General features: G+C 35.5%; 1 protein-coding gene across 2 annotated transcripts in view; it reads right to left on the reverse strand.

Moving 5' to 3' along the window:
- LOC144967003 (organic cation transporter protein-like) overlaps nucleotides 1-20,418 on the reverse strand; it is a 57,348-nt gene extending 36,930 nt beyond the window's left edge. Inside the window, exon 1 of one of the 2 annotated variants that reach the window (XM_078903723.1) lies at nucleotides 20,172-20,418. The gene's annotated coding sequence lies outside the window, so the exon portion shown is untranslated. Of the gene's footprint in view, nucleotides 1-590; nucleotides 764-20,171 lie in introns of those variants that run through there. The other variant, XM_078903722.1, reaches the window with a different exon arrangement.
- Nucleotides 20,419-20,653: the final 235 nt, after the last annotated feature.

Below are 20,653 nucleotides of genomic sequence, written 5' to 3' on the forward strand. Positions count from 1 at the left end.
TGCTATTGTGTTTGAGTGATAAACAATATATTTTTGTGTTAGTTGGGTGTGAAGTTTTGGGGAAAATCATGAAAATGACTGGTAAGGAGAGAAGAGCGTTATGTCTTATTCGACACGTCCTACTGTTTTCTTGGGACCTTTTTCAATGCACTTTGAGCATATTTGGTGGCTTGTGTTCTATACCACAAAAAAAAAAAAAAATATTAAAAAATTGATCTTTATATAGAGCAATATCCACTAAATGTGCTCAAAGCACTTTACAAGGGGTCCCTGGCCAACAGCAACATTTAACATATAGGACGGGACATGACGCCTGTTAGGTGATATTACAATTTTTCGGACAAAGACAACGCTGTTAACGACCAAGTACTCATTTTACACCTGAGTACGGTGAGAGAATGTGAGTAAAGAGCCTTTTCCAAGGACTCAACTATGCGCCGAGCCCGAGGCTCGAACCCAGGACCTTCCGATCCGAAAGCGAGTGTCATACCACTAGACCACATAGCCGCACAATTAAGTGCTGGATTGTGAGTCTAATTTAGTTAATGCCTCAGTGAGTGAAACCCTAAAACTCAAACTGAGTAACTTACCCTTAGTCTCAACTTCCGATTTTCTTATCAATTACAACACAACACAATATTCACATAAATGTTATTCTGTTCCGAAATTAGAAATTCTAGATAATGAAAAACACCAAATAGAAATATCTACTATCTATATATCGACGCAGTTTATCAACACGTAGATCTAGGTAAGAATTACACGTTAGAGTAACAAGCATGGTCAATGGAAGCAATCGCATTGTCACATGAAAGGTAACTACCAATTCCCCCCCCCCCCCCCCCCCCCCCCCCGTCTGTACGCGGACCTCATAGTTGGTAATTCACTAAATCGGAGAACCGGGATAGCAACTAAAGCTCATGACACGTGTAGGCATACTGGCGATTTGTTGTCGATAAAAAGGTCATTACACCTCATTGATAAGTAACATGACATAAAACAGCGTTCATATCGATGCTAACTGCCAACATCTATGTAATTGTAATCTGGTTGTTCAGTCAGTACAGCAGTAATCAGTTAAATTATGGTCCCACCGAAAAAAAAAGAGCTCTTATGACTCACGCTAAGAGGAAATAGGTTTTGAAATTTTATATATAAAAAAAAATTAAAGGATCATATATATATATATATATATATATATATATATATATATACATATATAAGGAATTAGGGTTCTATATCACTGCCCCTATTGCTATCATGGTCTTTGTGTTGTTGTGGTATACGGGTTCTTATCTTTGTCCTGGGTGAATAGAGGTACGGGTTGGTGTCCTCAGTACCGCCCCGCGCCCTGGTTGATATGGCAGCCCAGAACAAAAGCTTACACCATTAGATATTCAAAACAAAAACCAAACTGAAAAACTATCTCTTTTGGAAGTATTTAAATTAGATTATGCCAGGAATTATTGCAAAGTGCATACGTGTGTGCGTACGTCGAGTGTGTGTGTATGTATGTATAGATAGTATGCAGATGACGTCACTCAAGCCTTTGTTATTGTTTTTGCCATCCGCGTTTGTGAGTTGTTCTCACTAAACTGTATTAACCTGGCTATAAAAGTTCATGGTTACACAGAGTTTGTGTGTTGGTCCGTTATACTTCCGGATGGCTATGTTGTGAACTCCTTGGCCAAGTGCATTCTATCTATCTGGGTGCGTGTGTGCACTCGTGTATACATTTAGTTAATTGTGTGTGTGTATGTGTGTTTATATATGTTATAAGCATGTATGTATATTTAGTGTACGTGTATACAATGTGTTTATGTGTGTATGATTGTGTGTATTATATATATATATATATATATATATATATATATATATAGATATAGATATATATGTGTGTGTGTGTGTGTGTTTGTGTGTGTGTGTGAGTAATATATTTGTGTACAGAGTGTGTATGGATGTGTGTGTGTGTGAGTGCGTGTGTGTGTGTAATTGGATGCGTGTGAGATTCTGTTCGTATGTCCAAATCTGCAGTGTGTAATGTTGTTTTTTACTGATGGTCAATGTGAAGCGCTTCGAAGCTTCGGCATAAGCGCTATATAAATGTACATTTATTATTATCATTATTATTATTATTATTATTATTATTATTATTATTATTATTATTATTATTATTATTATTATGTAGAGCGTGTTTAGGCAGTCTTTAATGATTTATAAGGAGCCTATACAGATGCATACGGGCTGAAAAATATGGCGGCAAGTCAATTCAGGGCCGTTACAACATGTGGAAGTGAAGGCCGCGAGTTTTATGGGCCCAGCCATAAAATAGAACAGGGTTGTTGAATTTTCGTTCAAGAAGAACCCGTTCCAGTCCAATGTGTTTATATGTGACCCATCGTCTCAAAACGGTATTATGTCGGAACGAACCATATTATGCTTAAAAGCCGAATTAAATGTTAAACTGGTCAGGAATATAAATCCTTGGGAATAGCACCCTTAAAAAATGGTATCCATTCTCATCCATAAAACATACAAACTCAACACAAGTTTGATATTTCTGGCTATAAATTCAATTTTTCAGCATCTTAACCATCCCGACTTAATACCGTTTTGAGACGAAGGGTCACAAATATTATCATAATATCGTATAGTGCGCTCAGTGGCCTCTACCCTGTGATGGGTGAGATGCGCTATATAAGAACTTATTATTCTAATTATCACGATCAATATAATTATTGATACTATCATAACTGTTAATATTATTATTATCATCTTATTATACATATCAATATTGTTATAGCAGCCGAGACCATCTGTCCTCGGACTGCTGACACGAAAGGCATCAATGTGTCCATCATGAATCACAAAATTAAAGTAACAAATCACACACAACATCTCACAGTACCTTGAATTATAACACATTGTAACCATTAATAATTGTGTAGAATAACACATCAGTATCTATTTCACCTACCCCAGTCTGATAACTCTTATAGAGTTGGTGATTCCGAAGTATAGGAATATATTTGTTTTTTGTTCTTGTGTATACAAATATACTTTTCTTCTTTATCATCATAAGCTACTTCTTAGCCCTTCAAGGTTTAGAGACGAAATGAATTGTGAATTATGTTATTGACTTAGGGTTAAGACACAATGGGACCCGTTTTTTCTCCATACAACCTGCAATTGACCTCGTGACCTCACGTCACGTGAAGTTTGATGGCGGGAGATCTTGTTTATATCCTCTAACATAAACATTCGCACGATTGGGATTGTCTTGCAACCACACGACCAGCACCCGGCAACCACGCGGCAAGAATTAGTACTGTGTCCATTTTTTCTGCTGGTGCTGAACTGATTGAAGAAGTCCAAAAGTATCCAGGATTATACGACATGACACACTCCAATGGGACCGATCTATATTCATGTTTTCGTCCAACCAGGTCATCAATCACATGATTTGTTGCTGTCCAATGGTTGGATATTTCTTAACAAATGTAAACACGCTGCTTTGTTTATTGATGTTGTAAACATACCGTGTGTCAAGCTGAACAAAATGACAGATCGTGATGTAAGATATTTCAAAAGCTGTGAATACTTTTCACTATGTGGGTCACTTTGAGCACGCTTTGCAATCAATGTGACCAATGACCTCGAGCACATGGAAAGGGAAGGGAATATAGATCATGTCCATTACTGTCACCGAGTCCAGAGAGGAAAGACCATTGGTGATATCGTCACGGAGAGTGAATAGTATTCACCAGACGATAGGGTAAAAAGTGAACAGTGTTCACTGCAGTCACGGAGTGGGTCAAGTTCATGACAGGAATGCTAAATTAGGAAAGTATTGTCCTACTAGAATGACCCTTAAACCCTCTCCTTACCACCTATTGGAAAATCGTCACATTTGTTACGATGCAACCGTCACTTTTCCAATCCAGATTTCATTTCATTTTGCTGTAGCTACAAAAACTTGTCATTCTGTAATAGAGTTCATATTGTCAAACAATATTATGTATAGAACGTGCTTGTTGCTTTTCTGTTTGAGTAGAACATGTCTGTTTTTGTGTTGGGTGGGTGTGAAGTTTTGGGAAAAATTCAGAAAATGGCTGGTAAGGAGAGTGTTATATATATATATATATATATATATGTGTGTGTGTGTGTGTGTGTGTGTGTGTGTGTGGATTATGATTGTTTTTTTTTACAAACCTTAACACGCAGTATTTGAGTAACAGCTTAACGTTTTACGTAATGAAATGGAAACAGAACTTTTGAAGTCCGGGATTAAAATCGTCAACAGTTTGATAGGTCACTCACACGTATATTGTTTGAATTCCACAGCCGGGTGCTTACTATCGAAACAATGTACCTTTCGATATTCTAGCGCCTTTTTAAAATATATACTGTAATTATCAAATATAACAATGACTTCCATTCGTGTAAGATAATAATAATAATAATAATAATAATAATAATAATAATAATAATAATAATAATAATAATATAATAATAATAATAATAATAATAATAATAATAATATAATAATAATATATAATAATAATAATAATAATATAATAATAATAATAATAATAATAATAATAATAATAATAATAATAATAATAATAATAATAATAATAATAATAATAATAATAATATAATAATAATATAATAAATAATAATATAATAATAATAATAATAATAATAATAATAATAATAATAATAATAATAATTATAATAATAATAATGATGATAATATTAATAATAATGATAATAATAATAATAATAATAATAATAATAATAATAATAATAATAATAATAATAATAATAATAATAATAATAACAACAACAGCATTTTTATAGCACTTATACCAACGGTTTACATAGAGTCTTGCATAAAGCACACATATTGTAGATAAAAATCCAAACACTTTAACACATAGCTCACGTTTATCTACACACGCACATACACACTCACACCACAACACACACACACAGCACACATACCACACTCTCACTCACACACACACACTCCCACACACACACACAAACCACATACACACTCACATCACACAACACTACATCACACACACACTCCACACACACCACCACATCACACACACACTCACACACACCACACACATCACACACACAACTCCACCATACACACACACACACACCTCACACACACCACACACACACCACACTCACACACCCACACCACACACTACACACTCACTCACACACCACATCACACACACACTCACATCACACACACACTCACCACACACTCACACCACCTCACATCACACACACACTCACATCACACACACTCACCACCACATACACACCCACATCACACAACACTCACATCACACACACACTCCCATCACACACACACTCACACACACAACACACTCACATCACACACACACTCACATCACACACACACTCACATCACACACACACTCACATCACACACACTCACACAACTACACACCACACCACACACACACACACACACTCACATCACACACACACTCCATCACACCACACACTCACACCACACACACACTCACACACCACACCACACTCACACCACACACACCACACCTCACATCACACACACACTCACATCACACACACATCACTCACACACACATCACATCACACACACACACTCACGTCACACACACACTCACATCACACACACACTCACACCATACACACACACATACACACTCACATCACACACACACTCACATCACACCCACACTCACACTCACATCACACACACACTCACATCACACACACACTCACATCACACATACACACTCACATCACACACACACTCACATCACACACACACTCACATCACACACACACTCACACACATACACACTCACATCACACACACACTCACATCACACACACACTCACATCACACACACACTCACACACACATACACACTCACATCACACACACACTCACACCACACACACACTCACATCACACACACATTCACATCACACACACTCACATCACACATACACTCACACCAAACACACACACACACATACACACTCACATCACACACACACTCACATCACACACACACTCACACCACACACACACTCACATCACACACACACACTCAACACCACACAACCACTCACACACACATCACATCACCACACTCACATCACACTACACTCACACCAACACACACACACACTACACACTCACATCACACACACATCACATCACACACACACTCACACCACACATACACTCACATCACACACACACTCACACCACACACACACTCACATCACACACACATTCACATCACACACACACTCACATCACACACACACTCACATCACACACACACTCACACACACAAACATGCAAATACAAGTACATAAACAAATGGCGGTTTACATCGAAGAATTGACAATTAATTTAGGCCAACTTATAATAATTATATGACCATGTATTTGTCAAAGAATCATAATCGTGTAAATTTATAATGAATTGGGAATCAGCCTCTCATGAGGCTCTATGTCCGTCTTATATATATATTATATACATATATATATATATATATATATATATATATATATATATATATATATATATATATATATATATATATATATATATAACGTTTGTAATCACTCGGGGACGTGCATGGTTATCAACAATTTCTACTACTCGGTGGTTTGAGTGTGAAAGTTCGTAATTCACATCACACTATTATGCTGGGTTGTAATTGGTGTGGTCATTAAGATTGGTTTTAAAATCATCGACATATTTTGAATTAAACGCAACTTCTTGTAGCCTGATGGTGTGTAGTACAAGATTCTCATTCTAGTCCTGATGGTGTACTACAAGATTCTTATTCTAGCAAACGTTCAGATTGAGTTTTTATATGACGCAATATCCACTAAATGTGACCCATCGTCTCAAAACGGCATTATGTCGGAACGAATCATATGCTTAAAAGCCGAATTAAATGTTAAACTGGTCAAAAATATAAATTGTTGGCATTAGCACCCTAAAATATGGTATCCATTCTCCTCAATAAAACATACAAACTCAACACAAGTCTGATATTTCTGGCTATAAATTGAATTTTTAATATCTTAGCCATCCCGACTTAATACCGTTTTGAGGCGAAGGATCACAAATGTGATCAATGCGCTTTACAAGGGCTTCCTGGTCAACTTCTTCTTCTTCTTCTAGGTTCCATGCCTGGTCCAGGCTTCGGATACTGCATGAATTATCTCTCTCCATTCCTCCCTGTCCCTTGCTTTTTCAAATAGCTCTTGGATTGTTAGGTTGGTGAAGCCCTTCAGTTGGTCTATGAGTGTTTTTCTTTGTCTCCCCCGGGCGCGTTTACCAGGTATTTTTCCACAACTTACCAGGTATTCATTCTTATCTTTCCTTACTATGTGTCCGAAAAAGGATAGTTGTCGATCCTTTTTCCTGGTCAACAGCAACATTTAATATGTAGGACCGGACATGACGCCTGTTAGGCGATATTACAATTTTTCGGACAAAGGTAAAGCTGTTAACGGCCGGATAATCATAATTTTACACGTGAGTACAGTGAGGGAATGTGAGTAAAGAGCCTTTTCCCAGGACTCAATTATGCGCCAAGCGAGGCTCGAACCCAGGCGTTCCGATCCGAAAGCGAGGGTCATACCACATAGCCGCAGATCAGTTATTTGACAGTATTATATCTATATGATAAAATAATTGATAACCACGAATGTGGCCCTATTATACTTGTATAGAGAATTGACAGTCTTTATGTAAATCACAAAACATATTTATACTTATTATCCAGATTTATACCTAAAATCTTAACACCGATAACCGGAGTTGGAGATCTCAATTCAAAATATCAGGGACGGATATAAAGGGACAAAAACTAGTGAACTGTGAACGTCTTTGAAAAATAATCAAACGGCCGTTATAACCGGGGGTGCCCGTCGTTAACTCACTCAACCCTAACACCGACTATATCCGTAGTCAACACGAGTTACTTTTACCCCATGCCTATTTATTACATTTTTATGAGACAAATTATAGGCGTAGTATCGAAGCTGTTGTTTTTAGTTTTTGCATGTTAATGATAGTTGAATAAAAACCATCTATGTACATGCTCATTTTTAATTTTTTTTTCTCCAATTTTGAAAACAGCAAATGTCTCTAGGATTGAGTGAGTTAAATCGGTAAAGCAATATAATATTATACGACAATGGACCTACAGTCCAAATTGTGTAGTATAACCGGATTTTCCTCAACCTTTTTCCCCCAGTCTGTCCACTCTGTAGCCTGTTGATAGAATGATTGGGTACGAGTATGAGTTTTATCTAGCGGGAATAATTTAATTTATGCTAGGGTTTTATTCAAAAGGCTTTTCATCTTTAGTCGTTCATTCATCGCGTTTTGAGGAAACCCGAAACAGCGGCCCTATCTGTCTTTATAAATTAAATAGAACCGTCTGGTCCATTTTATTATTCCTATTTATCCTAAAGTCAGCGAGCAATAATATCTATGTATTTACCATACAATCCTATTCAAGTATTCAAACATCGCTTAAATAAATCAGGGAGCCCACCAAGTTATAAAAGCATTGGCATTATTACTATTATTATTATTATTATTATTATTATTATTATTATTATTATTATTATTATTATTATTATTATTATTATTATTATTATTATTATTATTATTATTATTATTATTATTATTATTATTATTATTATTATTATTATTATTATTATTATTATTATTATTGTTATTATTATTATTAATATTATTATCATTATTATTATTATTATTATTATTATTTTTTATTATTATTATATATCATCATCATCATCATCATCATCATCATCATCATCATCATTATATTATTATTATCATTATAGATTGATCGCCAAGGGCCTTACTCTTCAAAGCACGTTAAAACGAATCACAATCCGTTCACAATCCACCTATGTGGACAGCATTCTTGTGACGAGCCAGGACTTGAAATATTCCTCAATTCGGACAGACCTTAATAATGGTTTAATCGGGAATTGGATTCAGTAGTCTGATGTCACGCCGCCCGGCAACGGCGGCCATCTTGATTCTAACAAAGAAAATAATTACTTTTTATTCTTTAAGCTGGCTAGAACTTTTCATATGTCTTGTGACCAGAATGTGTAAAAGTCAAAACATGATCAAATTTATGGGTTTTTTCTCCTCTGGATACGCTTTATTGCTCGCCGGAGAAATATTTTATACGGGCGTCCGCCATTGTTCCGATAGTGTAGAGCCAGTGTTACTAAGTTACCATGCGTCATTAAGAAGGAAGTGACGTAACGACTGTTGAATCCTATTGTGTGTACTCGTAATAGCCACTGAAAATAATCCCTTACCTGACCGAGATAATTTAGGTAAAAAGGGTGACCACCTTTTGGTTGTCAATCTGTCAAGATTGCACAATGGAGTCAGAATTAATGGGGATACGGCTGGATTCAGCAGGTTAAGGAGGATTGTGGAAATATTTCCTTTTTTTCACGGCAAGCTGTCTGCGTGGACATTAAACCAACAGTTTTAAGATAATCAAAATAAATTCTTACACTTTTGCTTTTTTGTGACCCTTCGCCTCAAAACGGTATTAAGTCGGGATGGTTAAGATGTTGAAAATTGAATTTATAGCCAGAAATATCAGTCTTGTGTTGAGTTTGTATGTTTTATTGAGGAGAATGGATACCATATAATTTTAGGTTGCTAATGTCAACAATTTATATTTTTTACCAGTTTAACATTGAATTCGGCTTTGAAACATCTGGTTCGTTACGACATAATACCGCTCTGAGACGACGGGTCACATTTTGAACGAGCGCTCAATCGCCCCACGAGTTTGCGATTGCGCGTTGGGAACAAAAGTTGAATTCCAAAATATAAAAGTGTAATAGCAGGGGGAATTAGGTCCAAAAATCCCTTGAATTGTGGAAATTAGTGTTGAAAGCATGAAAATTACATATTATGTTGTAGAATATGAAAAATCCTGTAATTTATGCGATAGAACCACTCTGAGAGATCAGTATTAGTTGAGATACAAGCTTTTTAAGATTGGGAAATTTTGAAATGACGACAAAAAAATTCGTTCATTCCTATTGTGTAAACATTCAAAACAAGGCGACCCGAAAGGTTGATGTACGTCATCCGTGGATTCCGAGGCGACCAAAAGAGATAGGCAGAGCCACCGCGCATGACCCACTTTCTCTGCTGGGCTTAGTTCTGCGCACAGACGACCGCTCGAACCAACTCTCTCTCTCTCTCGTGTCTATTAGTTGTTCGCCCATCTCCTCTCTCCTCTCTCTCTCTCTCTCTCTCTCTCTCTCTCTCTCTCTCTCTCTCTCTCTCTCTCTCTCTCTCCTCTCTCTCTCTCTCTCCTCTCTCTCTCTCTCTCTCTCTCTCTCTCTCTCTCTTACTCACTATATATATAAATATAATATATATATATATATATATATATATATATATATATATATATATATATATATATATATCGTTTAGTAATTGTTCGTTTCTCTCTCTCTCTCTCTCTCTCTCTCTCTCTCTCTCTCTCTCTCTCTCTCTCTCTCTTCGCAGTCTTTTATAGTTCATCTCCCCCTCGATCTTTCATTTAGTTATGCCGGACCAAAAAAGAAATCAAATGGAAAGAAGAAGAGGGGGTGGGGGGGGGGGGGGGGGGAGGAGGAGGCGGAGAAAGTAAGGAGGCAAGTGACATTTCAATATTTTCACTTCATAACGGTAATACAGTCATTGCCGATTAATTTGATGATGAAAAAATGAATGATGCAACTTTGATTAATACCGTGATTAAATGAATGGTTAGAATTTTGGAGGGGGGTATCTGATGATGATGATGATGATGATGATGATGATGATGATGATGATGATGATGATGATGATGATGATGATGGTGATGAGGTGAAGGGGATGGAGGTTGATGAAGAGATGAGAAGGAGAATTGTATTGATGGTGTTAAATATGGTAACTTACAATTTCTAGGAAAAATGATGTTGATGTTGATTGAGAGGCGAGCTTTTTTTAAGAATTAATATAAATAGACAGAGACGCCAATTTTAAATTTGGCTCACAGGAGTTTCAGACACCATTCGTAGGAATTTCAATGCCGAAAGAGGAATTTCCGCACACAAGAAAAAGGAATTGGAATGGTATTTGGCATTGTGTTTACATATTGTATAGTTCTAAATAGATAACTGATTAGAATTACAGTGTATACTATGATACATAAACACATTGTCAAATACAATCCCAAAGTTTCCTTATTTCAAATGAAGTAAAGCACCAAAATCAAATGGTAGAGATTGTAGTACTGGTGGTAGTGAGGATGATGTGGTGTTGGTGGTTGTAGAAATAGTGGTAGTGATGATGAAGATGTGATAGTGGTTGTTGTTGTAGTCGTAGTAGTGGTAGTAATGATGATGTGGTGGTGGTGGTGGTTGTAGTAGCAGTGGTAGTGATGATGTGGTGGTGGTGGTAGTGATGAAGATGAGGTGGTGGTTGTAGTAGTGGTGGTAGTGATGATGTGGTAGTGATGATGATGTGGTAGCTGTTGTATTAGTATTAGTGGTAGTGATGATGATGTGGTGGTTGTAGTAGTAGTAGTGGTAGTGATGATGTGGTGGTAGTGGTTGTAGTAGTAGTGTTAGTAATGATGTGGTGGTAGTGGTTGTAGTAGTAGTTGTAATGATGATGTGGTGGTGGTGCTTGTAGTAGTAGTGGTAATGATGATGTGGTGGTGATGGTTGTAGTAGTAGTGGTAATGATGTGGTGGTGGTGGTTGTAGTAGTAGTGGTAGTGGTGGTTGTAGTAGTAGTGGTAGTGATGATGATGTGCTAGTGGTGGTTGTAATAGTAGTGGTAGTTGCAGTGATGATGATGTAGTGGTGGTGGTTGTTGTAGTAGTAGTGGTAGTGATGATGTGGTGTTGGTGGTAGTTGTAGTAGTAGTGGTAGTGATGATGATGTGGTGGTGGTGATTGTAGTAGTAGTGGTAGTGATGATGATGTGGCGGTGGTGGGGTAGTAGTAGTGGTAGTGATGATGTGGAGGTAGTGGTTGTAGTAGTAGTGGTAGTGATGATGATGTGCTAGTGGTGGTTGTAATAGTAGTGGTAGTTGCAGTGATGATGATGTAGTGATTGTGGTAGTTGTAGTAGTAGTGGTAGTGATGATGTGGTGGTGGTGGTTGTAGTAGTAGTGGTAATGATGTGGTGGTGGTGGTCGTGATGAAGATGAGGTGGTGGTTGTAGTAGTGGTGGTAGTGATGATGTGGTAGTGATGATGATGTGGTAGCTGTTGTAGTAGTATTAGTGGTAGTGATGATGATGTGGTGGTTGTAGTAGTAATGGTAGTGATGATGTGGTGGTAGTGGTTGTAGTAGTAGTGTTAGTAATGATGTGGTGGTAGTAGTTGTAGTAGTAGTTGTAATGATGATGTGGTGGTGGTGCTTGTAGTAGTAGTGGTAATGATGATGTGGTGGTGATGGTTGTAGTAGTAGTAGTGGTAATGATGTGGTGGTGGTGGTTGTTGTAGTAGTGGTAGTGATGATGTGGTGGTGGTGGTTGTAGTAGTAGTGGTAGTGATGATGATGTGCTAGTGGTGGTTGTAATAGTAGTGGTAGTTGCAGTGATGATGATGTAGTGGTGGTGGTTGTTGTAGTAGTAGTGGTAATGATGATGTGGTGTTGGTGGTAGTTGTAGTAGTAGTGGTAGTGATGATGATGTGGTGGTGGTGATTGTAGTAGTAGTGTAGTGATGATGATGTGGCGGTGGTGGGGTAGTAGTAGTGGTAGTGATGATGTGGTGGTAGTTGTTGTAGTAGTAGTGGTAGTGATGATGATGTGCTAGTGGTGGTTGTAATAGTAGTGGTAGTTGCAGTGATGATGATGTAGTGGTGGTGGTAGTTGTAGTAGTAGTGGTAGTGATGATGTGGTGGTGGTGGTTGTAGTAGTAGTGGTAATGATGTGGTGGTGGTGGTTGTAGTAGTAGTGGTAGTGATGATGATGTGCTAGTGGTGGTTGTAATAGTAGTGGTAGTTGTAGTGATGATGATGTAGTGGTGGTGGTTGTTGTAGTAGTAGTGGTAGTGATGATGTGGTGTTGGTGGTAGTTGTAGTAGTAGTGGTAGTGATGATGATGTGGTGGTGGTGATTGTAGTAGTAGTGGTAGTGATGATGATGTGGCGGTGGTGGGGTAGTAGTAGTGGTAGTGATAATGTGGTGTCGTGGTTGTAGTAGTAGAGGTAGTGATGATGATGTGGTGGTGATGGTTGTAGTAGTGATGATGATGTGTGGTGGTGGTGTTGTAATAGTGATGGTGGTAGTGGTAGTGATGATGATGTGGTGGTGGTTGTAGTAGTAGTGGTAGTGATGATGATGATGTGGTGGTGGTTGCAGTAGTAGTGGTAGTGATGATGGTTATAATTCTAGTGGCAGTGATGATGATGTGGTGGTTGGAAGGGGGTGGGGGGTTTCCTTGGAAGAATTTGACCTCACCGGAATTTGACGGCAGTTGCCCGGAACCCGGAATTTTTTGCTCCAGACCAGAGTTTTTTCAGGTGAAACCGGAGTTTTGGCATCACTGAATAGACTATCAATGACAATTTCATTTTGATGTGTACAAGTACAAGATCATCCGGTTTTGTTTTGACTCAAGGCAACAGTTCATGGTTTCGCTCGACGGCAGATGATGGCTTAGATGACACTATAGTTTTTAAATTACCTTTAAATTATTTTTCAATTGCTAAATTAGATTTTAAAGATACACACAACAAACATCATGGTGGGATTGGCAATCACAATGAATATATATCCATGAACAGAAATAATAACAAACGACGCGATAAATTCATTGTATCAACAGGTAATCCAGCGTAACTGTGGTGTGTAATGTGTATACACAAACTTTGATGACAATCAAATAGGTCGCGGGGTTTTAAATTTTAAGCCCAGCAGAGAAATCGCGCAATTCGGTTGGACAGGCCCGATACTATTTTTAGAAGGCCCTGGTGGATTCCCATTGGTGGCTATTTTTAGCATCAAACCGGATGTTTACCTTTCACAAAACTTTCGATTCACAAACTATCCAAATTGTTTACTTGTTGACCTTATTCAATTTTGATGGGTTTGAGGGATTTCTATCATGCGAAATTCTATAAAAATAGATTTTTGTGTATCTGATTTAGCAAGTATAGATAGTTCGAAGATGACGTCACTCAGTCTTTGTTATTGTTTTTTGCCATCCGCGTTTATGAGTACTTCTCACTAATCTGTAATAACCAGACTATAAACGTTCTTGGTTACACACAGTTTTGTGTGTTGGTCCGTTATACTTCCGGATGGCAATGTTATGAGCTTCTAAGCCAAGCGCATACTATGTATAATCAACTACACTAATAAAGACGGACAGACAAACAGACTCACAGAATACAGCTCGATTAATTGTCGGCATCCGGTGTTGACGCAGACAGTGAGCATTACTCATAAACGCGGATGGCAAAAAAAATAATAACAAAGAGCTGAGTGACGTCATCTTCGAACTATCTATAAGGTCACAAAAGGTTATATAATACACAGCTGTACGTCTTCTTCTTTTTTTTTTTTTTTTCTTTTTTTTAAATGAGAAAAACTGATTGGAAATGTAAAAGTGATGGTGATAGTGGTAGTGATAATGGTAATGGTGGTGGTGGTAACGGTGATGATTGGGGTGTAGGGATGATGGTAATATTCTTATTGTTATTATTATTGATATTCTTGTTGTTTGTTGTTGTTGTTTCTTCTTTTCTTCTTCTTCTTCTTTTTCTCTTCTTCTTCTTCTTCTTCTTCTTCTTCTCTTCTTCTTCTTCTTCTTCTTCTTCTTCTTCTTCTTTCTTCTTCTACTTCATCATCATCATTATCATCATCATCTTCTTCTTCTTCTTCTTCTTCTTCTTCTTCTTCTTCTTCTTCTTCTTCTTCTTCTTCTTCTTCTTCTTCTTCTTCTTCTTCTTCTTCTTTTTTATTATTATTATTATTATTATTATTATTATTATTATTATTATTATTATTATTATTATTATTATTATTATTATTATTATTATTATTATTATTATTATTATTATTATTATTATTATTATTATTATTTATTATTATTATTATTATTATTATTATTATTATTATTATTATTATTATTATTATTATTATTATTATTATTATTATTATTATTATTATTATTATTATTATTATTATTATTATTATTATTATTATTATTATTATTATTATTTATTATTATTATTATTATTATTATTATTATTATTATTATTATTATTATTATTATTATTATTATATTATTATTATATTATTGAACGTATTGATGGTATTACGATTGTTGTATTTTTGTGTGGTGTATCAGTTTATCTTTTGGTTCCATTTACCTTATTTTTTCCACTTTCATGTATGTTGGCATCAAATTGTTGATTTATTGGCGAAAGCCTAAGATTGAATAAACTTTGAAACTTTGAAACTTTCGTCTACGCCAATGATAACATAAGCAAAAAATACAACAATCGTTGATGGCTTTAGACAGTTTAATGTGAATAGAAATTATAGAGTTTCGGCATATTCGTCCTGTCGTGGATGGACTAAATTACAGGCCATTAAAATACAATGTAGTTCCGTAGTCCCTTACATGCGTGATAACCGTGTCGTTCTATAATACGTTTACGGTGGTTGCAATTGGATTCAGTAGTCTGATGTCACGCGCCCGGCAACGGCGGCCATCTTGGTTCTAAACAAAGAAAATCTTTACTTTTTATTCTTCATGCTGACTAGAACTTTTCATTCCCTTTTCATATGCCTTGTGATCAGAATGTGTAAAAGTCAAAACATGATCAAATTTATGTTTTTTTTCCCTCTGGATACGCTTTTAAGCTCGCCGGAGAAATATTTCATACGGCGTCCGCCATTGTTCCGATAGATTAGAGCCAGTGTTACTAAGTTACCATACGTCATTAGGAAGGAAGTGACGGTACGACTATTGAATCCTATTAAATCGTTTAGTCGATATTGCACTTGATAAACGCTAAAGTAACGAAGAATATATTCTTGAAAGCAAGCTAATAACATAATTTGCTTAAAATCAAGCCGGGACCTGTTTAGAATTAAACAATAAACACTGGGTTTTTTTTTCTCCCATCCCTCTGTTTATCTACAATGGTTAACCCTCTCTTACCAGCTATTTTTAGAATTTTCCCCGAAAATTCACACCCACCCTACACAAAAATAGACTTTTCTTACTCAAACAAAAAAAAAAAACAAAACTAACAAGTACATTCTACACAGAATGATGTTCAGCAAAACGAGCTCTACAACACAGTGTTTAGTATTTATAGCTGTAATCAAAGTATTTCTTTAGATTTTATGATGTACAAGAGACATCAGAATGAGAAAATTGTCGGTTACATCGTAACGAATGTGACGGTTTTCCTATGGGTCGTAAGGAGAGGATTAAGTAGCAGTGTTTTCTAGATCTGACAAAAAGGACTTCCCTAAAGAGTAGAAAACGGTAGAGGCTGTCTGAAGCCGGTGATCGTAAAATACTAAGGAAAGAGTGACCATGGAGAGGGCCATACTGTGTTTTTGGGCTGTCCCCATCAGTGTTGCCTAATGTAAATGTTGCTGCTCGAAACTCGAAGAAGTAAATAATAATGTGAAGTTGAATGTAAGCTTCAATTTAATTACAAAAACAGGTCAAATGAACGTTTCGGGTTTCCCCTTTATCAACAAAACAGGATGAATGAAACACCACAGATGAATGAGATCATGTGTGGTGTTTCATTCATCCTGTTTTGTTGATAAAGGGGAAACCCGAAAAGTTCATTTGATCTGTTTTTGTAATTAAATTGAAGCTTACATTCAACTTCACATTATTATTTACCCAGTGTTACCTTTTGCTTTACTTAAGTATAGTGTTTATTTTTGTTTTATTTACATTACTACATGTTGCATCAGCTTACATTAAAAAAAAAAAAAAATTATTTGTCAGTTATCGATTTAGTTTTATCGAACATTGCACTATCATCACCTTTCTAATTTATCGTATCACTTCCCTGAGGCCCCCTACCGAGGCCTTCGTAAAGTTATAGCCTGACACTGACCAAAAAATGACGTCAAAATGCCAGTCTTTTGCCACAAAAGAAAACAAATTGTGAGTTGTATTCAATAGTTCAACCAATGAAATAACTTGTTTCCATGAGCTCTACTAGCGACAACTCACTAAGTGGTGCAAAAACCAAATAATGACGTCAAACTGCCAGTCCTTTTGGATTTCAGTATCAGGCTATAGATAGTATGCAGATGACGTCACTCACGCCTTTGTTATTGTTTTTGCCATCCGCGTTTGTGAGTTGCTCTCACTAAACTGTATTAACCAGACTATGAAAGTTCATGGTTACACAGAGTTTGTGTGTTGGTCCGTTATACTTCCGGATGGCAATGTTGTGAACTCCTTAGCCAAGCGCATACTATCTATAACATAACGATGACGACGCCCCTTCCCTCTACCCACGCCACGCTAACGTCTCATTCATACTGCAACCACCACCATTGAGTACAGACGATACACGTTATTTTGCATTACATTTTATTTGTTTTCCTGGTTATTTGTGTATTGTTGTGCTGACGAAGGGTTTGTACTCGAAACGTCCATTGTCTGTTTTGTTCCCATACGAAGCCTCTCCATTTTCACTCTTTCGACAGGAATCATCATTGTTTGTTTGTTTTTAAATCATAGCCCTTAATTTCATTTTTTCAAAATATGATTATTTATAAGTTCGCAACAGTAGTCGGTTGCATTCCATCTCAATCATTAATCTTATGGCAATAATGCAATAAAAAATACATTTCTCTCCTCATAAATATTTATACAAAGATCTACATTATGACAGATTGAGATAAAGTCAATTCTTACTAATAATTTTATGCTTGAAATTGATTAACTCACTCAACCCTACCATCGACTATATCCGTAGTTTGCCCGGGTTACTTTTACTTACTTACTTACCCAATCCTCTTCGGGCCTTGAGGCACATATGGCATCCACCAGACATCTCCATTTTTTGCGATCGGCTGCTTTTGCGGTGGCTATATTCCAGGACAGGCCTGCTTCCTTTATTTAATTCTTTCTCCATGGTCATTCGTTTACCCCATGCCTATTTATTACATTATTCTGAGACAAATTATAGACTTAGTATCAAAGCTAATGTTTTTAGATTTTACACGTTAATGGAAATTTAATAAAACTATCTACGTACATGCTCATTTTTAATACATTTTTTTTTCCAATTTTGAAAAGCAGCAAAAATCTCTAGGATTGAGTGAGTTAAGTACTCATGTTTTTTTTTTTAAAAAGCAATCATAAAAAACACGAATCGCTATAATCCAAATTTTTTTGGAATTAATAATAAAATAAAATAACGATTAAAAAAAATAAATAATTTGATTAAAAATAACCGTTCAAGCGTGTCACAGTGGAATGCATGGGATATAAATTATTTCTCTTTCAATATACCAAATATTTGTCATTCAAAGAGTGATACAATTTTAAAACCCCTTATCCTAAGGAAATCAAGACCTTGGCCCATTTAGGAATGGAGGAATATTATCTATTACGCAATAGAACTCAATGCAATTCTGTTGACGCGTTTCGAATATATCATAAAATGGTGCGAGCAATACAAAGCTAAGCAAAGCATAAAAAAAGAAAGAGGTCAATCAAGAATTATTCATGATCACATAGGGAATGAGATTAGCGGAAGAGTAGCGTCCCTTGATTGGACGTCACCTTACAGAGAGAACGTCAATTTGGTTTTGAAGTGTCTCAAGCCGCTTTCACCGGAAGCGAGGACGAGAGACGCATGCGCACAACCAACACGACGTTCTCTCTCTAATAACTTTTCCACCGGTGACGTCACAGACTATGGGTACGTCCAATCAAGGGACACTACTCTTCCGCTAATCTCATTCCCTATACACAAACAAGTGTCATATTCAAAACTCGTAATAATATAATCTACTCTATTTACAGTTGAGAATTTCAAATAATTGTTATACAAAAGACAATAATATCCAACGTCATGTTACATTATTCGTCAAAATTAAATATAATGTTGGTAAAATCTTTGTCAATGGCATTCTTAAAGATATGAAATGAATTATAATTTTTTGTCTCAAACTTTAGATTATTCCAAATTGCCACAGTCGTTAAATTAGATTATTGTTCCTTATAGACGAATTACATCTTTCAACAAATATCTTAAACCAATTCTCCTCTAGTGTTTGTAACATACGAATATTTTTTTTTAATCATTATAATCTATATTGTTAGAACCGTGCATGAGTCTAGGTAATATATCTCCTATTCTACCATATTTTAGTGAAGGCAAATTTAGATGACATGATTTATTTATTATTATTATTATTATTATTATTATATTATTATTATTATTTATTATATTATTATTATTATTATTATTATTATTATTATTATTATTATTATATTATTATTATTATTATTATTATTATTATTATTATTTATATTATTATTATTATTATTATTATTATTATTATTATTATTTTATATATTATTAATTATCTATTATTATATTATTATTATTATATTATATTTATTATTATTTAGTTATCACAATCATTATTACCACTGTTATCAGTTTTATTGATATTATTATTACTACCAATATTATATTTATTATTATCTTCATCATCATCATCATCATCATCATAATAATATAATAATAATTAAAAATTTATAATAATAAAATAATAATATATAATAATAATAATAATAATAATAAAATAATAATAATTCATCTTATCATCATCATCATCATCATCATCATTTTTTATCATTATCTAATTATTTAACATTCATTGTATGGGCATTAAATCTTGAATCAACTCCTGACTGAAAGGCAAATTCTAATTAGAGAGAATGATAAACATGTCCTTAAAATGACTTCAAGTGTTGCTACTGTTGTTTGACTGCTCCAGTAGACAAATACAAATACTTATAATCTTACCGTTAGATCCCTTGGTTCAATTCAGTTCCCAAAAAGAAATATTTATATAATTTTCCCAGATATATACATCAGTACAAGTTGTATATCTATGTATTGTCCTCTAAGAAAATATTCACATACCCACAATTTTCGCTCAAATTTCAAAATTATAAAAATATGCAAGAACAAAGTTGAATAGTTACAACTGTTCTTTATTCTTTGGGGTTTGTATTTTTCTCCAGCTACTTGACTGACAAATTAAAAGCCGCAAGACACAACATACACTTTTGTGCGTTTTTGTATTTATGTACGTATGTATATATATGTGTGTGTGTGTGTGTGTGTGTGTTCGTGTGTGTAAGTGAGTGTATTGTACTGACAGTCATTTGTTATTGATTATCCAAGCAGAACGGATGAGCAGGTTACTGGATTTCACCGACAAAACGACTTGCTCCATTTTGACCAGAATTGTAAAGTTAATACTTTAAATAATATAAGATAAG

The sequence above is a fragment of the Berghia stephanieae genome, chromosome 3 (assembly GCF_034508935.2).
Source record: "Berghia stephanieae isolate SIO BIC M18660-M18661 chromosome 3, UCSD_Bste_1.3, whole genome shotgun sequence".
NCBI lineage: Eukaryota > Metazoa > Mollusca > Gastropoda > Nudibranchia > Aeolidiidae > Berghia > Berghia stephanieae.